Source organism: Lissotriton vulgaris, chromosome 6 (assembly GCF_964263255.1).
Source record: "Lissotriton vulgaris chromosome 6, aLisVul1.2, whole genome shotgun sequence".
In the NCBI taxonomy this organism is placed as follows: domain Eukaryota; kingdom Metazoa; phylum Chordata; class Amphibia; order Caudata; family Salamandridae; genus Lissotriton; species Lissotriton vulgaris.
Window position 1 is genome coordinate 458,052,094 of NC_141694.1, and position 18,726 is coordinate 458,070,819.

Below are 18,726 nucleotides of genomic sequence, written 5' to 3' on the forward strand. Positions count from 1 at the left end.
GGCGTTCCATGCTTTGGCCACAAGGAAGGAGAAGGAGCGGCCTCCTGATCTGGTCTTTCAGGTGCGAGGGACCACGGCGTAGGAAAGCTGGGCTGATCGTAGGGTCCTTTGGGGTGCGTGGAATTTGAGTCGGCTGTTTAGGTATGCTGGTCCGGTGCCGTGGAGGACCTTGTGTGCGTGGGTGAGCATCTTAATGGTGATTCTCGCCTCGACGGGGAGCCAGTGGAGTATGCGCAGGTGCTGGGAGATGTGGCAGTGTTTTGGCAGGTTGAGGACCAGTCTTGCGGTGGCGTTCTGGATGTTCTGCAGCTTGCAGATGAGATTTTTGTTTATTCCGGCGTAGAGTGCATTGCCGTAGTCGAGTCTGCTGGTGACCAGGGCGTGAGTGAATGTCTTTCAGTGTTCGAGAGGGATCCATTTGAAGGTCTTACGAAGGGGGCGGAGGGTGTGGAAGCAGGAAGATGAGACAGAGTTGATCTGGCGGTCCATTTTGAGCTCGGAGTCCAGGATGATTCCCAGGTTGCGTGCGTGGTCTGTGGGGGCTGGCGGGTTTCCGAGGGCGGTGGGCCACCAGGTGTCACTCCAGGCGTCGGGGTTTGGGCCCATGATGAGTACTTCTGTTTTGTTGGTGTTTAGTTGTAGGCAGCTGTTTTTCATCCATTTGGCGACGGCTTCCATGCCTTCTCGAAAGTTGCATCTGGCGGTGTTGGGCTTGTTGGATAGGGAGAGGATGAGCTGGGTGTCATCTGCGTATGACACGATGTTGAGTCCGTACGTTCTGACGAGGGGGGCAAGTGGAGTCATGTAGATGTTGAGAAGCGTCGGGCTGAGGGAGGAGCCCTGGGGGACTCCACAGGTGGTAGGTGTGGGGTCCGAGAGGAAAGGGGGGAGTCTGACCCGCTGCGTCCTGCAGGAGAGGAAGGAGCAGATCCAGTTGAGGGCCTTGTCCTGGATTCCTGCATCGTAGAGCCTGCGTATAAGGGTGCAGTGGGAGACTGTGTTGAACGCCGCTGATAGGTCGAGGAGGATGAGGGCTACTGTTTCTCCTTTGTCTAGTAAGGTGCGGATGTCGTCTGTTGCAGCGAGGAGGGCGGTTTCCGTACTGTGGTTTTTTCTGAAGCCGGATTGGGAGGAGTCGAGGATGTTGTGCTCTTCAATGAATGTGGCGAGTTGGCTGTTGATGGCTTTCTCGATGACTTTCGCTGGGAACGGGAGCAGGGAGATGGGTCTGTAGCTTTTGAAGTCGGTGGGGTCCGCTGAGGGTTTCTTCAGGAGGGGGTTGACCTCGGCGTGTTTCAAGTCGTCGGGGAACGAGGCGGTTGATGTTGTGGCAGAGCATGGGTGCGATGGTGTTGGCGGCTCTGTTGAAGATGTGGTGGGGGCAGGGGTCCGTGGGGGCCCCTGAGTGTATTGACTTCATTGTCTTCAGTGTGTCTTCGGTGGTGAGGGATGTCCAGTCATCAATCGCTGGTTTCCGGGTGTCGGGGTGGTTGGTGAGGGTTCAGTGTGTTGGTTGTCTTCGTCAAAGTTGTCGTAGATGCTCTTGATTTTGTGGTGGAAAAAGATGCTGAGTTTGTCGCAGAGGTCTTGTGAGGGAGGGATGTTGGTAGACTCGCTGGTGGGTTGGGCGAACTCCTTGATGATGCTGAAGAGTTCCTTGCTGTTGTGTGCGTGGGTGGAGATTCTGTCTTCAATCGCTTTTTTCCTAGTTTCTCTGATGAGTTGATGGTGGGCGTTGGTGGCGGCTCTGAAGTTGTTGCGGGCTTCTGTGGATTTGGTGTTTCTCCAGGTCTTTTCGAGGTGGCAGCATGTGCGCCTGGACTCTCGAAGTTCGGTGGTAAACCATCTGGCTTTCTTGGCACGGGAATTGTTGTTTTTCTTGAGGGGGGCTATGGTGTTGGTGCTGTCCGAGATCCATCTATGCAGGGTTCGGGCTGCGGTGTTGGGGTCGTCGTTTTCCACGATGGTTGGGGTGGAGTTGTTGAGTGAGGAGGTGAGCTGGTCATCGGTGATTTTGGTCCAGCTCTTTGTGGAAGCAGGTGCTGGTGTCTGTGGATGGTGGGTGTTCTGAAGGTGAAGTGGACGCAACGATGGTCGTTCCATGGGAGTTCGGTGGTGTGGCTGAAGGTGATGGAGTTTCCTGTAGTGAAGAGGGGGTCGAGGGTGTGTCCTGCTGAGTGCGTGGGCTCGGTCACGATCTGGCGGAGTTTAATGTTGTGGAGGTTGTCCAGGAGGCATGTGGTGTTGGGGTCCAGTTGATTGTCGAGGTGGAAGTTGAGGTCTCCCAGCAGGGTGTAGTTGGTGGATTCGATGGTCTGCGGGGAGATAATGTCCGTGATGGAGTTGGTGAAGGGTCCGCGGGGTCCAGGGGGTCGGTAGATGAGGGTTCCTCAGAGGGCGGCGGTGGGGCTAGCCAGTATCTTGAAGTGAAGGTGTTCCATCAGTTTTGTGGACTCGTCAGAGACTGTGCTCAGGCGGAGGCTGGATTTGTGGATGCTGGCGATTCCTCCTCCTGGTGGGTGGGGCGGTCCTTCCTGGAGATCTTGTATCCTTGGGGGATGGCGGTGGCAATGTCCGGTCCCGAGGTGGTGTTGGTCCAGGTTTCGGTGAATAATGCTACATCTGGGGTGGTGCTGTCGAGGAGGTCCCAGATTTCTGTGGCGTGTTTGTGGAGGGATCGGACGTTGAGGAGGATGCATTGCAGGGTCTTTGGATCGGTTGTGTTCTTGTGGACGGGTTGTGCTGGATCCGTGTTCTTGGCGGTGCTGCAGGTGTGCCGGCAGCGGTGACAGCTGAAGGGTCCATGGGTGTCAGCTGGTGATGCTAGCTTGCAGTTGTCGTTGCAGCCTGGGTAGAGTTCGTGGAGTGCTGCTGGGTTGTAGCGTTGGCGGGGCGGAGGTCCAGGGTTCCTGGTGCTGGTCGTGGACGGGTCGCAGACTGGTGCAGTCGTGCTTGCCTTTGACGCGCCTTCGGTGCACCAGCGGCGCGCCCGCAGGACGCGGCCGTGCAGCAGCCACACAGTGGCCGCCATTAAGTAGGGGTCGGGGAGGGCTGGACAGCTGGGAGGCGGGAGCGGGGAGGGGAGCTGGATTGGGCCAGTCGCACGGGGGGGAGGGGCCGCGGGGGCAGCAGCGGCGGGGAAAGGTAAAGGGAGGAAAGAAGGGATAAAGAAAAAAGGGAAAATAAGCAGAAATAAGGCACAAAAGAGCAGAGATGCAGAAAAGACCAGAAAGGTGAAAGATAGAAAGGGTAGAAAAACGAGTGAAAACGAGTGAAGGAGCAGAGGGAGAGAAAGGGAAAAATGGGCAGAAATAAGGCGCAAAAGAGCAGAGGTGCAGAAAGGTGAAAGATAGAAAGGGGAGAAAAACGAGTGAAGGAGCAGAAAGAAAGAAAGGAGACAGAGGTCCACTGGACCACCAGGGATGAGGCGCAGGGAAACCGGCGGGTGGAGGAGGGCCTCGATCACCAACACTCAAGAGTGCAGGGGGAGGGGCACCTCACTTAATGGTGGAGCTGCGAGGGTGGGAGAGCAATTTCACTGACAATGAGTCAGTGGTCTTGCTCACAGTCAATAGATCTGGGTTTAATCCATCACCGTTCTTTAGCCCACTCTGCCACCCCCAGTTCAGACATGGCTATATGCAAATCAGTCTGACCCTGTGCCTCATGGGAACAGTCCAGCCCGAACTGCCTAGCCATGTCTTCCCTGGACCGGAAACAAGCTTCCGAGGACCGGTTTCTGGCATTCCAGCCCTCTTCAGCCCGGCTTGCTTGAATCCAGAGGCAAAGTGAGAAAGGGATTCACGTCTGAGCATACCCTGCCACACTTATGGCGGCCAAAAGCGGTACAAAAGGGGGTGGTAGTGGACGGAGCATCTGAATCAATCGAACACTCACACCCAGTCAAAAGATCTGGGTTTAATCCACCACCGTTCTTTAGCCCACTCTGCCACCTCAGTTCAGACATGGCTGTATGCAAATCAGTCTGACCCTGTGCCTCATGGGAACAGTCCAGCCCGAACTGCCAAGCCATGTCTTCCCTGGACCGGAAACAAGCTTCCGAGGACCGGTTTCTGGCATTCCAGCCGTCTTCAGCCCGGCTTGCTTGAATCCAGTGGCAAAGTGAGAAAGGGACTCACGTCTGAGCATACCCTGCCACACTTATGGCGGCCAAAAGCGGTACAAAAGGGGGTGGTGATGGATGGAGCATCTGAATCAATGAAACACTCACACTCAGTCAAAAGATCTGGGATTAATCCATCACTTATGGCGGCCAAAAGCGGTGCAAAAAATGGTAACAGAAATGTTATAGTAGTTTTGTAAAATGTTTTTTATTCCGGCTTTTTCTTTTTTATGAACATTTTATTTTGAAAGCAAAGTATTATCAAACTTGCTATTAAGCTTCTGCAATTATTTGAGTCAAATCGCAGAGAATTTTGGGAGCAGTATACATAGCCTCATAGTGCTAAACTTTGGAAGTGTGTGTACACTTTTTTTACTTCAGAAATTGTTAGTAGTGCAGTCTTAGTTTACAACATTTATTTGGAAGAGTCACTCTAACTAATAATAATGACTGCATCAATGTTGTACAAGTTTGAAGGTCTTTAAAATATGGACAGAAATATTAACTCGGCAGTAGACATTTCTGATAAGTATACGTGGGTCAGGCGTGTTTCAGAGCTGCACGCTTTTGTATAGTGTAGCCACTGACATTTGTGCACTCAGAGGTTACAACATTTACTTAGGGTCCGCGCTCGAGTAATTAATCCATTAAATTAATGAACCATAAATACAGGTTTGAACAGTATTAACATATGGGCAAACATATTACGTTAACTACAGAGAGTGCCCTTCTCTGACCCATTATGTGGTACTGCTAACTGTCAGCCATAGGGTTTGTGCTGCTGGGAGTTGGGCCTACTTGTGCCAAGGACACAATACACATGAAAACTTGTTGCCCTTGACCTCAAACAATATGTGCTGTGCGTCTGGCTATAGGAATTACACATCCTTGCTGGTGCATAGTCAGCTTTCAAATAAAGTGTACGCAACTGAGAAAAGATTCTTACCATAAAGTTTTCTGTATAAGTTGCTAAAGCTTTTTGGTTGCAGACACCACAATACTTTTCAATAGACTGTAAATGTAACAAATATGTATATTAGGTAATCATAATAGCAATGCTAACCATTGAAAAGGTAGTTTGCAAAATAAATGTTATCCTTGAAACCCTCTTTGGTATTTACAAGTATTTTAAAGAAGTTGCATCAAGCAAAAAATCCGTGGCAAACGGGCAGATTCTCAGAATCTTTCTATTTGTGACCGGTATTTTTGCATTTGGGATGCATCAAACTACATCAGTGATGTAATTTGAGATGTCATCAGTGATGTCATGAGTGATGTCACTGACCATGTCATGAGTGATGTAATATGTGACGTCATCAGCAGTGCATTGCGGGTGAACAAGTTATAGTTAGCTGAACTAACTATAACTTAGTTTCTCCCATCTGCCCCCTCATGAACTTGAGGGGACAAAAAGCCCACTTGACACCACAGATTACTTTTCACTATATATTCATAGAGGAGGTGTCTGGCCATGCACCCTCCGCATAAAAATTGATAAGCAGTCTTTTTCTCCCCTGGGGCAGAAAGCCCAGTAGACAACATGGATTTTTTCTGTAATTGTTTGGGTGGGGCCTGCCAGGGTGGTCATGGCCATGCACCCACCTTCATAAAATAGGTAAAAAGTGTTTCTGGCAGATGGAGGCAATTGCCCCTGTTATATTTGAGGGTCTCTAGTTGGCAGAGATAGGTACCTTTGACCAAATAGGGACCCTTGCGTCTAGTCAGGGTAAGGGGGTACACTCCTATAATAACCCCTGCTCACTCCCTTGGTAGCTTGGCACAAACAAACAGGCTTATCTCAGAGGCAGTGTGTAAAGCATTTGTGAACATGTACAGTAACCCAGTGACAACACTACAGATGGAGATCACAGAAGTTGTAGTATAAAAATAAGTATTTTTAGATAGATTTAACACAAGACCACAAAAATCCACAATATTGTACTTTAAAAATGGTAGAAATAGCTTATTTCTCGTTAGATGTAAATGCAACATTTTAAGTTCAATGTACCTTTGGATGCATAACGCTATTACAACAAAAGTGTTGCAGGGAAGGTGATGAGTCGGGTCCTTGCATGCAAGAACGGTGATGCGTCGGGTCCGTACTGCTGCAGTGGGGATGCGTTGGTTCTTATGAGCGTGGGGAGGTGATGCGTCGATTTCTTACTGCGCTTCTGTGGCAATGTGACCAGCAGTGCGGTGATGCAATGAAGGTCCGGTGCAATGAAACAAAAATGGCATCTTCTCCTTGATGCGACAAGATGCGTGCACAACCGACGGTCGTGCGACGACTCAACGATTCGTCTGAGCCACGACAGGCCCTGCAACACACTTCTCTGGTGATGCAACGGCATCTGATGCGATGGCGACACTCTTCTCTGGTGATATGAGACGCTTCGGCGATGCAATGCGACAGCAGCAACACCATTCTTCAGCGATGCGACAATAGCGGCTGAGGCCCGGCACGTTTCTTTGATGATGCAACGGCATCTGATGTGATGGTGAAACTGTTCTCCGGCAATGCGAGGCGCTTCAGCGAGGCAAAGCAACAGCAGCGACACCCTTCTACTGTGATGCAATAACAGCGGCTGCAGCAGCGACAAGCTTCTTCTTTGTGAAACGAGCTTTCAGCTCCTTGCGACACCCAGTCCCTCAGAAGGCCTAACACAACAGCAGGCACTTCCAAAGTACTCTTGGGGAGCTAGTTGGTGAAGTCTGCTGTCCCTGAGACTTCAGCAGGAGGCAAGCTCTATCTCAAGCCCTTGGAGATCCTTTACAAGTTGATGAAAGTAGCACAAAGTCCTTTCTCCTTTCTTTGGCAGTCAGGCACCCACTGCAGGCCAATTCCCCAAACAGCACTCAACTTAGGGATCCTCTCCTCCTCTATTTCTCTGCTTCCTCTCCTCAGCAAAGGTTCTTCTTGTTTCCCAAAGTGATCTAAAGTTCTGGAGTTTCCTTTCACAGTGTAGGACAGGGACCTCAGACATAACACAGGAGGTGGGGCTAGCATTGTGGAGGGAAGACAGAACCCTATTCTGGTCCCTGGTGCAACTCCACCCTCCCATCTACATGCAGGTTTCTCTATTCAGCCTTGTGCGGACTCACCCTGTCTCCTGGAATCCCCCAGCCCCTGTCACTCACACTCCAGACAAGGAATACACAACCTAGGAGAGGCAGGCTTGGATAGTTAGGCAAAAGTGGTATTTTCGAACACAGAATTTTAAAACCAACTTCACAAAATGATGTATTTTATCATTCTGAGCTCTGGCATACTAAACTCGAATTTCTACCTAGTTCCCTGAGTCAGCTTAAATCATGAGCTATAATAATCAAACTGCCCATTCTGGTCTATGGGGAACAGGTAGCCTTAAAACAGTGAACAACGAATATTGCTGTAAATCACTATTAGGATATGCCACACACATCAGGGCTTGTCCTAACATTTACCTGCAATGCACCCTGTCCATGGGATTACCATAGGGGTGACTGATATGCAGGAAAGGGAAGGTTTAGGGACTGGTAAGTGGGTAAGTGGGTGCACTTGCCCAGTCAGCATGTCGGTACCAGACTGCACACAGGCTCTGCAATGGCAGACCTGAGACACACTTTTACAGGCTACTTCTGTGGGTGGAACAACCAGTGCTCCAAGCCCACCAACAGCATTCGGTTTACAAGCGCTGGGCACACTCAGTGCACTGTACTAGGGTAGGATAAGTAAACCAAGCTAGTCAATCATGGAGTCATTAAACTATACATCAATTTACCATAGGGAGCACTTGCACTGTAGCACTGGAAAGCAGTGGTACAGTTCCAAAAGCATCTTTAACCAGCAAAGACACATGAGGCAACAGCAAAAAATGGTAGGGAGACCCACACCAATGTGCCAGGTTTAACAGCCCCTATCTGCCCCCTTGTGAGCAAAATAAAGTAGTGGGGGCTGCCCAGCATGAGCATGGCTATGCCACCACTCCAAGCAAATTGGGTAACAGTCTTCCTGCCCCTCTGGGGGTTATCACCCCTGATCTGCCCAGAAGTGGAAAAAAAGCACACTGTATGGCAGCAATATAAAAACATTACATAAAATAATGGGGGTGTCTATCCCAGCCAATATCAGGCCCCACCCTCACCTGTAAAAAAAATCAGGCGTCCTGCTCCGGTGTGAGCTTAAGCATCCTATCAAAATGGCAAGCAAGAGGACATCTGATTCTTTTGGGTTATGTTTTTACAGATGTGACCAGAGAGTTTGGCTAACTTCAAGTATTATCCCACTTGCAGTGGTGAATGGCTGGAACTGCTGGGCTTGTGTACCCTACTACATGGAAACACCTACCAGACTCATAGAGTTCTGAAAAGTATGAAAAGTAGTTATCTGCAAGATTCCAGGGTGATGTGCTTTGTATGAATCCCTGGCCGTTTTCTTAACCACAATTCCCTGCAAACCTAAATGTTGCCTAAAGAAAAAAAAACTTTTCCCCACATTTCTGTGAGGAAAACGTTTGAATCTGTGGGGGCACACACATTTCTATAACACAGCATTCCCCAAAGATTCCTTCTAAAAATAGTACCTCACTTGTGTGGGTGGGCCAAGAGACCTTGACAAAAAAGGTCTTAAAGTACTAAGTGGAGAAATCAGCAATAGGGGTAGCTGTGGGATTTGTGGACATGCTAGGCCACCACCCTTGGCAACCAGGGAATTCTAGGGTGGTGTGACTTGTGTGAACCCAATTTTGTTTCCCACAATGCCTTGCAAACATCAAAGTGTGCCTGAAATCATGTATTTTCCCAACATTTCTGTGATGGAAATTTCCGGAATCCACACAATTCTTACCATCCAGCATTGCCCCACTTGTGCCTATAAAAATGCTGTAGCACTTAATTGTTTGGGTCTAGTGCAGTGACAGGAACAAATCCAACTGAGGTCAATAGCAGTTCCCATGTAGGAGCTCTCATTGTCATTGTTGTGGTCCATTCCTGTTGCGGGCCCAAGGCCCAGCCACACAAGTGGAGTAGTGACTTTATTGGCTTGGTTTGCTAGGTGTTTCTAATTACTGGCTGAGCGAGGGCACAACATCCACAGCTACCACTTTGCAAAAAAGTTGATCAGTTTTGAGTGGAAAAATGTTATGTGTCCATGTTTTGTTTTGGGCTGTTTCCTGTTGTGAACACTAGGCCTACCTACACAAGTGAGGTATGTTTTTTATCAGAAGACCTAAGGGAATGATGGGCAGAAGAAGTTTGATGATCTCCAAAGATTTCAGAAGTTTCCATCGTAGAAATGGGAGGAAAATGTGTTTTTGTAGTCACCGTTTGAGGTTTGTAAGCAATTCTGGAATAAACAATCTGGTGATATCCACGCAAGTCGCCTAATCCTGGATTTCCCTAGGTGTCTAGTTTTAAAAAATGTACTGATTTGCTAGGGTTTTCTATGCGCTAGCGAGCTATGGTCAAAAACACACAGCTAGGCATATTGCAAAATAAGGGTCAGTTTTCTGTGGAAAAAGGCTATGGGCCCGATTCACAGAATGAACTTAAGACTCAATCCTAAACTTACTACTGTTTTGGTATTCCCTGATTGCACTTACTACTTTTGGTATTCACAGAATGAACTTACTACTTTTGGCATTCACAGAATGCACTTACTACTTTTGATATTCACAGAATGAACTTACTCATTTCGGTATTCACAGAAGTTAGGACTCCTAATTTTAGGACTACTTAATGCCTTCTGTAAATACCGAAATTCCTAAAATTACGATTTTTCTCAATTTAGTAGTAGTAAAGTTAGGACTACTAACTTTAGGACACCTAAATGCCTTCTGTGAATACCGAAAGTCTAAAAATTAGGATTTTTCTCAATTTAGTAGTAGTAAAGTTAGGAGTCCTAACTTTACTACTACTAAATTGAGAAAAATCCTAATTTTAGGACTTTCGGTATTCACAGAAGGCATTTAGGAGTCCTAAAGTTAGGAGTCCTAACTTCTGTGAATACAGAAATGAGTAAGTTCATTCTGTGAATACCAAAAGTAGTAAGTGCATTCTGTGAATGCCAAAAGTAGTAAGTGCAATCTGTGAATGCCAAAACAGTAGTAAGTTTAGGATTGAGTCTTAAGTTCATTCTGTGAATCGGGCCCTATGTGTCCTTGTTGCATTCAGGGCTTTCATTTCGCTCTACCCACACAAGTGTGGTACCAATTTTTATTCGGAGATTTAGGGAAACAGAATAGCAGAACAAATGTTATTACCAATTGTAATCCTCTGCATTTGTGCTTTACAAATATAAGCCAGTGTGCAAGAAAGAAGACATTTTGAGAAATGACATCTAATTCACATTCTAGTATCGGCACCCACAAATTCAGATATGTGCAAATTGTCATTCCTTCTAAACTTTACATCTAGTGCTCATTTCGTAAATAATTAGGTTTCCTTGACACCTATTTTTCATTCTTCACATTGTACTATAATAATTGCTCTATAGCTGGTACACAATGAAAGACATTGCAAGGTGGAGCTCAGTTTTTGGCTCAGGGTACCTCCAGTTTTTGGAAAACCCACAAACTCTGTAGATCCCGTAACCAGAAGGGTCTAGCATTTGTAATGTTATATTTCTTTAGAATATCAGCAATTGTGATAATAGGTTATAAACAGACACATCACAAATGTGCATTTTTTCAGCCTCATTTTTAATATTTCTTTTCATTTTAACATTTAGGAGCTGCTTATGATGCAGGTCGGACCAACCATCTGACCGCCATGGCTGTGGTCCTACCCAACCGCTGAGGTTGCGAAGTTACCCTAGCCGTATTAGAATGCATGTCGGAGTGTTTTCCGTGTGGAACATGATTGTTGGAGTAGCCTTTGCATGGGCTGCAGAGGTCAGTAATGTTCCAAATAGAAACTCAGATGCTATCTGGCGGTCCATTATCAGCTGTTTCAAGCAGGTGCTAGACCACCACACTTCTGCTACTGTGAAGCACCACAACAGTGCACATTGGAGTCAGAAAAAATCAACAAAGCTGAAAAGTTCTCTAAGTGGACAAACCTAAATATCACACAATAAAACACACCACATCCCAGACCATGAACCTTTGCCTCTCCACTGCCGCACAGCAAGTCAGAACAGTAATATTGTTCACATAAAAATTCCTTTTTGACACACAAACCAACACACACACTCCCCAAACTGTTTCCCACTTTTGCCTACATAATTTCTTGGTGCAAAGGAATTTTTCATTTTGTTCACTCTCGTTCACTTTATTTATTTGATATGTTACCTGCCAATAATCCATGTTTTTAAGACACCGACTTGTCAGTGATGGTGGATGAATTCATTTGAGTAGAGTCCTTAATTTTTGGAGCCCAATCCCAAAAACTTCTCTTGCTAGTATGAATGAAATGTGGGACAGGATAGTCAACAAAGTGAATGCTGTCGGTATCACCCTGCGCACAAAGGAGGACATCAGAAAGAGGTGGCACGACCAGAGAACAAGGCTGAGAAATCTGGCCTCCAGGTACCACCTTGAGTCCCGAAGTCTGGAAGTGGTCCTCCCAAATCATCATTAAAACTCACATGCTGGCAGGAGATGGAGTGCACCATCCTGCATTCTGAGTGCTTGACAGGAATACCTTGGGAAATAGAGACTGGCAAGTAACACCACAGCAACTGTCACAACATATCAATGTTTCATTTGCATACATCTCAGCTCTTGCTATCATGTTTCTCATCTACTTCTCCTATATGCAGTAGCAAAGTGTCATAGGTGAGTGATTGGCAGTTACAAACAGTAGCCCTGCACATAAGTTCACATTGATCAACCTACATTACATTCCAAGTGTGGTAATGTGGTCTGTAAGTGCATTACCATCAAATCCTCAACCCAGGACCCATTATATGTGCAAATGTTTAATAGCATTGCCCAGTACAACTGTATTATGCAATCAGGTTTGTAACACAAACCGGTGTTGCTAATGTTGTCAAGTTAAAATTGAAATGACACCAACTACCATGAGGCCCTGTTGCTTAACCACCTAACAGGAAGCACCAGTGTTGTTTGTCCTACTCCTAACTCACTTTTCAGCCATGTGACTACTCAGGTTCATCTCACAGGCAGTTAACCATTGGCCAAGTGTGGGGTAGGAGTGATTGAAATGATTACAACTATCATGAGGCCCTGTTGCTGGAAAACGTAACATGAGGCAGCAGTGTTTTGTGTCTTTACTTATTTGTCAGCCATGTCAACACTAATCCCTAGGTATCCTGGACTGTATACCTTACACACAATGCTTTGCTCAGGCACATGTCTGCCTACTCAGCCTGAACTTACCCTAGTCTCCATAAATCAAAAGAATGAGGCCATGAGTAATGCCATGTCAAGTGTGTACCTGAAATATCAGTAATGAACTAAGGTAATCCAGCTTATTTGAAATGGCTGGTGACCCATTGACACTGCACAGCAAATATGATTACCAAGGCTAAAACTACTAACACATAGTGTGGATATGCCTCTACTGTACACACCTAGGACTTGGAATTTACCAATATACATGTACCTTCTATACCGTGCTGGCTTAAAGATATTGGGAGATATGATGTCCATCCCTCATGTCAACATGACGCAAATCAAAACAGCAAATGATCAGGCCAGTACCACTTCATATAACAGATTTCTCCTGATGTCTTGCAAATGCATCAAACTAAATGGGGATAGTTCACAATGTCTACCTCCAATACCTTTATCTCTCCTAGGCCTGAACTCAAAATGTAACAAATGATGTGAATTTACATACAACTTTTACAACAATAACAATCTAATCTATGTCTAAACAAGTCGATCCGGCACAACATCTGGCCAGACTCAGAACACCGCTCAGCCTCCACTTCCCCTCTGAAACAAGCCTTCAGTGATGCAGAATCTCCTGGACCAATGGATGTGGTGGACCAACCTAGCCTATCTGGATAGCCTGGGCAGATAGGAATAGTGAGTCTCACTGTGCCCACAAAAACACCTCCCAACCCATCTGCAACATCTCAGCTGACCTCTGGTCCAACAACTGGTGGACCTATCATGGGCAGCAACATTACCTCCACCCCAGTCTCAATTCTGGAGGTGAGTGTTGTAAATGAAACAGCGATAATGTTAAGCATTCGAGAAAGACATGCTATTGTGTCTTTCTTGTAGTTTTCCCGCTCCTAATTGAAAGTACGTCCGGACTCCATCTTGTTTTCCGGCATCCATCTTGTAGGCTACTGTGCTCGCCACGAGGCAAGTCCTACTTCACTGACCATGACCCCTGGAGTTTGCCCAGCAACAGGCTATAAATAGTTCCAGCTTGCTTAGCGCATGCCCAGTGCGTTTAACATCTGTTTCTGCTTAGAGGGGATTGGAATGTGCATTTGAGGGGTTTCATGAACCGTTAACTCCACCCATGTATCGATCATGTTTGAGAAATGTCCATATAAGGTCAGTCAGTCAATTCCTTTATTTCGATAAATTAATATCATATAAAGACAAGAAAACACAGTCATAAAAAGTATACAGTCAATTACAATAAATACACAGTTGATTACAAATTGCTAAAAGAAAAAAAACGTTTTTCTTAAAATTCATTCCATAAAGTATATAAAAAATATGCATTTTAATTATATTTCACATTTTTTTAATTTTTTCCTGAAAACCACATTTATGTATAAGTACCATAGGGTCGACCTGCCCTTAGTGATATGTTTATGAACATGGGGTCTACTGTTCACAGATATTTAAGAGCAGTAAAGATGTAACATTTTTTTTCCTGATTCAGTTGGCCGCAATTAAAAAACTAGCAACATGAAACATTATTTTAGGTGTGCTAAGTTGCTTTAAGTACACAAGTGCCGGCCTGACCTGTACAAATCCTGCTTCTCTAAGAATTGGTAATAAATATTTCCTCCCACAATCGTTAAAATGATCACAAAACATCAGAAAATGTAGGGTATTTTGAGTGGAAAAGTCGTCACATGAGCAAGGATCTGCCCGTTCTGGGCTACACCATTTATGATAAACGCCCAGAGTAAAGTGAATTAGATTTAACTGAAATCTGGTCAAGAGGAACAGATGATAGGGATTGTTAACTGTGACCATGTATGGTTCGGGACCTATACAGGTAACCAATGCATAGTTTTCTCTTACCCTGGGTTTTTCCATCTTTATTTCCTCCCGCTCTAGGGACAAGAGGTCCAGGAGGGCTTTTTTTGTTAAAGCAATGTCTTTATTGGTTATTGTTTCCGGGGAGGTAAATAAACCAATACACCCTATTTTCTGGAACCCAGCTCTTATGTACGCCAGCCAAGAAATGTTATGTACTTTGTCCAATCTCTGGCAATCCCTGATTATTGAATGGTTTAGGGGGATTCACCATTCAGCCATATTCTCAACCAATAAATCAAGAGTGCAATTTTAATCCGATCGGATATATACCCGATTCCCAGTTCTGTGTGAGTTGAGAAAGTAGGGCTTGATTGAGGAACTGAGAGTACACTTCTTAAGAACTTGTTCTCTACTTGTTGTAGTTTCTCTTCGATGGTGTAACCCCATATTTCACACCCGTAAGTTGCAACCGACAAGCACTTGGATTCATATACCTTTAAAATTGCCTTAATTGGTTTAGCTCCCAGCTTTTTACTGAACCCCATGAGCCCTGAGACTGTCCTCATGAATGCCACCGAGCGACTATGATTTTGTGCCCGCCAAGTGCCCTTCTGGTCGAAAACCACCCCCAAATAGGGAAATGTGGGGACCCTACAGACCATTTCTCCATTACAGAAGAAGGTTTTCGCTTTGTTCTTTAAATTGCTTCTTCCTGTAATAAGAACCTGGGATTTCTTGGCATTTACTCTCAAGTCCAGGTTCTGCATAAAAGTGGCAAAAGCATTCAGCAGTCTTTGTAGGCCTACCCCGGTTTGCGACAAGAGAACCGCGTCGTCCGCGTATATGAGAACTGGTATACCCATTTCCCCCACACAGGCGGAATGTCTGCGGGAACCTCCCCCAGGGTTTGTTCTAGGGCATTTATGTAAAGTGTAAACAGCAAGGGTGCTAAAATACACCCCTGCCTAACGCCCCTGTCTGACCCAAACTGCTTAGAACATCTTCCATCAGTGTTCACTCTGATTTTAGCCGTAAGGTTTGAGTGCAGGTCTGCTATAAAATGCACTAAGAGTGCATCTACCCCCATTTCGAGCAGGATGTTCCAGAGTTTGGATCTATTTAAAAGGTCAAATGCCGAGGAGAGGTCCACGAACCCCATGTACATCGACCCCTCTTTGGCCACAGTGTACTTGTTAATTAAAAGATGTAGATTCAAACATTGATCTATGGTACTGTGTTTTGATTTAAAACCATACTGAGCCTTAGACAGGACCCCTCTATCAATTAAGCTATTGTTCAGTCTGTGCAGCAAAACCCAGCCCAAGATTTTTACAGAGGAATCAATCAGCGAAATGGGTCTGTAGCAAGTGGGGTCCTGTCTGGAACCCTTCTTAAAAATTGGTACAATAATTGATGTGACCCATGTGGAGGGGATGCTACCCGGCCCTATTGAGTTCAAAACGTTTGTTAGGACCTTTGCCCATAGCTTAGGTGCGGCTCTAAGCAAGTCCGCAGGGACCCCATCCCGGCCTGGGGCCTTGTTTTTAGTCATTTCCCTTTTGACCTTTCAACTTCCACAATCTCGAACCTCAAAGGCTGTGCAACATGATCTAATGCTTGGTTCATGGTATTATCTTCACTTTGAGGGAGACTATATATCTGCTCAAAGTGGGCGATCCAGGCCTCATCAGTGATGTTACAATCTAATACAGTGTATACATTATTTGGAAACAGTGGCAGATTTACTATTTCCCAAAATCTGGAGTTGTCTTTCAAAACTTCCGGTGATAGCAAGTCAGTCCATGCCTCATCTCGTAATTCCCTTTTTCTAACAAGTATAGCTTGTTTATAGGCTGCTCTATTTGGGCTACCGACCCCCTGGCCATTGGGATGGTCTTTAGGGATTTGAGAAGTGCTGCATGTGCTAATGAGCACTTTTTGTCAAACCATCTGTTCTCCATTTTGGGTTTGCATTTATCCTTGACTGTCAACTTTTGATTTATATGTGCACAGATGTTATTGAATGCATTTATTACGTTTGGACCTTGTCCCGTTTCATCTAGGCAGGTATTTATCTCAGCCCCTGTGTTCAATAAGATTTCTGATATAAAGGTCTCTGGGACCACTTTTCCCCATTTTAGTTTTCTTCCTTGGTCCGCTGGTATAACCTCTCTTGCCATCCTTTGGGGGGCAGATCTTATGGACAGTGCTCCCATGGCTGATAGTTCAATTATCACAAGGTTATGGTCGCTGAAGATTGAGACCTCTGTGAAGTACCTGAAGACTAATCCTAACAAAAAAGAAGTTAAAAACATATAATCAATGACTGTGCCCGTATCTCTATCCCTCCCTTTAAATGTGGGGATCCTACGTTCCACCTCACCACACCCCGACTCATAGAGGTTCCGGTTAGCTAAAAAGTTTTCCAGATCCTCCCCTTGTTTGGTGTGCTCGAAGTGAGAGTGTGCTGAAAACTGTGGGCCCTTGTACGTCTTATTCCCACACTTGTTTTCGCACGGGTGAATATTTAAGTCCCCCATTAGGATTACTTCAAAGGAAATTGACCTACTGCTATATAGTGATAAAAACTCCTCTAACATATCGACATTTTTATCCGTGTCTTGATAGTTATAGAAATTTAAAAATAATATGTTGTCTGAGTCTGGGACTGAGAGTTCTACTGCCAGACAATTTTGGCCTCCTGTGTCTAGCTGTCTGAGTGATCCCTTTATTTCTAAAGAGAACAGAGTGATCAGTCCCCCTCTGGCTCTTCCTGCCCCACTTTTCCTGGCTGGGACATGAAAATGAGCGTACCCGTCCTAGGAGAAACTATTTTGATGGTCCCAAGTTTCTTGTAAGGCTATTATACGAAATGTTTTTAAGTAGCTAATCCAGATGCTGTTCCCCATTTTCGCTTTTACGCCTGCAATGTTCCAACTCACTGTTCTGCATGGTTGGATTGTTGTTCCTGCTGCACTAACAAATGCCGCTTTGTTTTTTAGTCAATCGTTTTCTCCCAGGTTAGAGAGTGGAGAAAAGCGATTTGCAAGTGTACAGGGCAGTGGGTGTGTTGGTCGGGCGTTATTGCTTGTGATACAAGGTGGGGTGCTTCCATCTGTTACATGTTGAGTAGTCATATGAGCATATTGGGCAGGGGCTAATGCTCTGTTCCCAGCTGGGACTATGGGGACGGGAAGTAACCCTACTTTGGCCTGAGTGGGTGGGTAAAAATACCCTAGGGGTAGAGGTCTAATACCGAGGTTTGTCATGTTTGAACCATCCCAGAATAAACACTCTGCCACATTCTGGGTCTTGAAGTTTATCACCACACAGTCCCCTTCAATTGTCTTTGTTTTAGAGCCTACCCAGCCCACGCTTCTCACCATGTTAATATGAGCAGCTATGTCCATATTGCCGCTGCAATAATCCTGACACCAATTTTTAGTCTTCTCCATTAAGTATTTGGAGCGCTCATATACTTTTGTTTTCGGGGGGGGGACCCCTGTTAGCACAGCTACTAGAGGAGCTGCTTATGGGGGAAGATGTAACTTAGATTTACATGGTAATTCATTTGTATCTTTAGCTATATTTAGCATGCTTAGTGTATCAGGGCTCGTTTTGGTATCGGGTACATTTTTCCCTGCATTGGTCTACTAATCCCTGGTCTAACAATAGGTGTATTACTGTCTGCCGAAGAACCACTTTTACCATCTACCATATGTGCCCCTGTAGGCGAGATCATTGGTATGGAGGCTCTTTTTAGGTGCTCACGCTGTTCTTGTAAAAAGGTCTCTATCACATTACATTTTTTTAACAGTCCTGCCACACATGTGTTTAAGACGTCGATTATGTCCTTTGCTATGCCAGTTAGAATGGGCTCTAGATGTAAGTTTACAAGCCCTTCAATTTTGTTGCTGAGTCTGTTGATCAGGTCATCTTCCCAAAGTTCGCTCAACGTATCAGTATGCATGGTCTTCTTAGTGCATTTTTTATGTTGTCTTGCCCCCTTGCCTGGGTTCTCTGGTGATGCGTGTTTCATGTCTTGCAATAGAGTTATGGCCTGTCCTCTCTCATTTGTGGCTTTGATGGTAGGAACACCAAGTTCTAAATTAGGACATAAATCCACAAGTGCGTCAGGCTGTGTATCAGTGTCAGCTGGGGTGGTCGAGGATTTGTCCCCCTCGGGGGCTGGGTCAGATTTGGAGCCTAGTGTGTTGGAAATGGCCAGTTCTTTTTCCGCATCAGCGATTTCTTTCGTGATAGCCCCCACGGCAGTGGTCAAGTACGAGAGTATTGAATCGGCCTTCCGTGGCATCTTAGATTTTTTACTATTTTGGCTCCCATTACATAATAGTTTGCGCTTACCCATGTTAGTAGATCTTAAGGGGGTGGCCTGTCCTGTCCTTTGTCGTCCACTGACGGCTGCAGACGGCCCGCCCTCTGCCCGGGCTCAGCCCGGCGTTGCCCAAGCGCGCCCCGCGATGC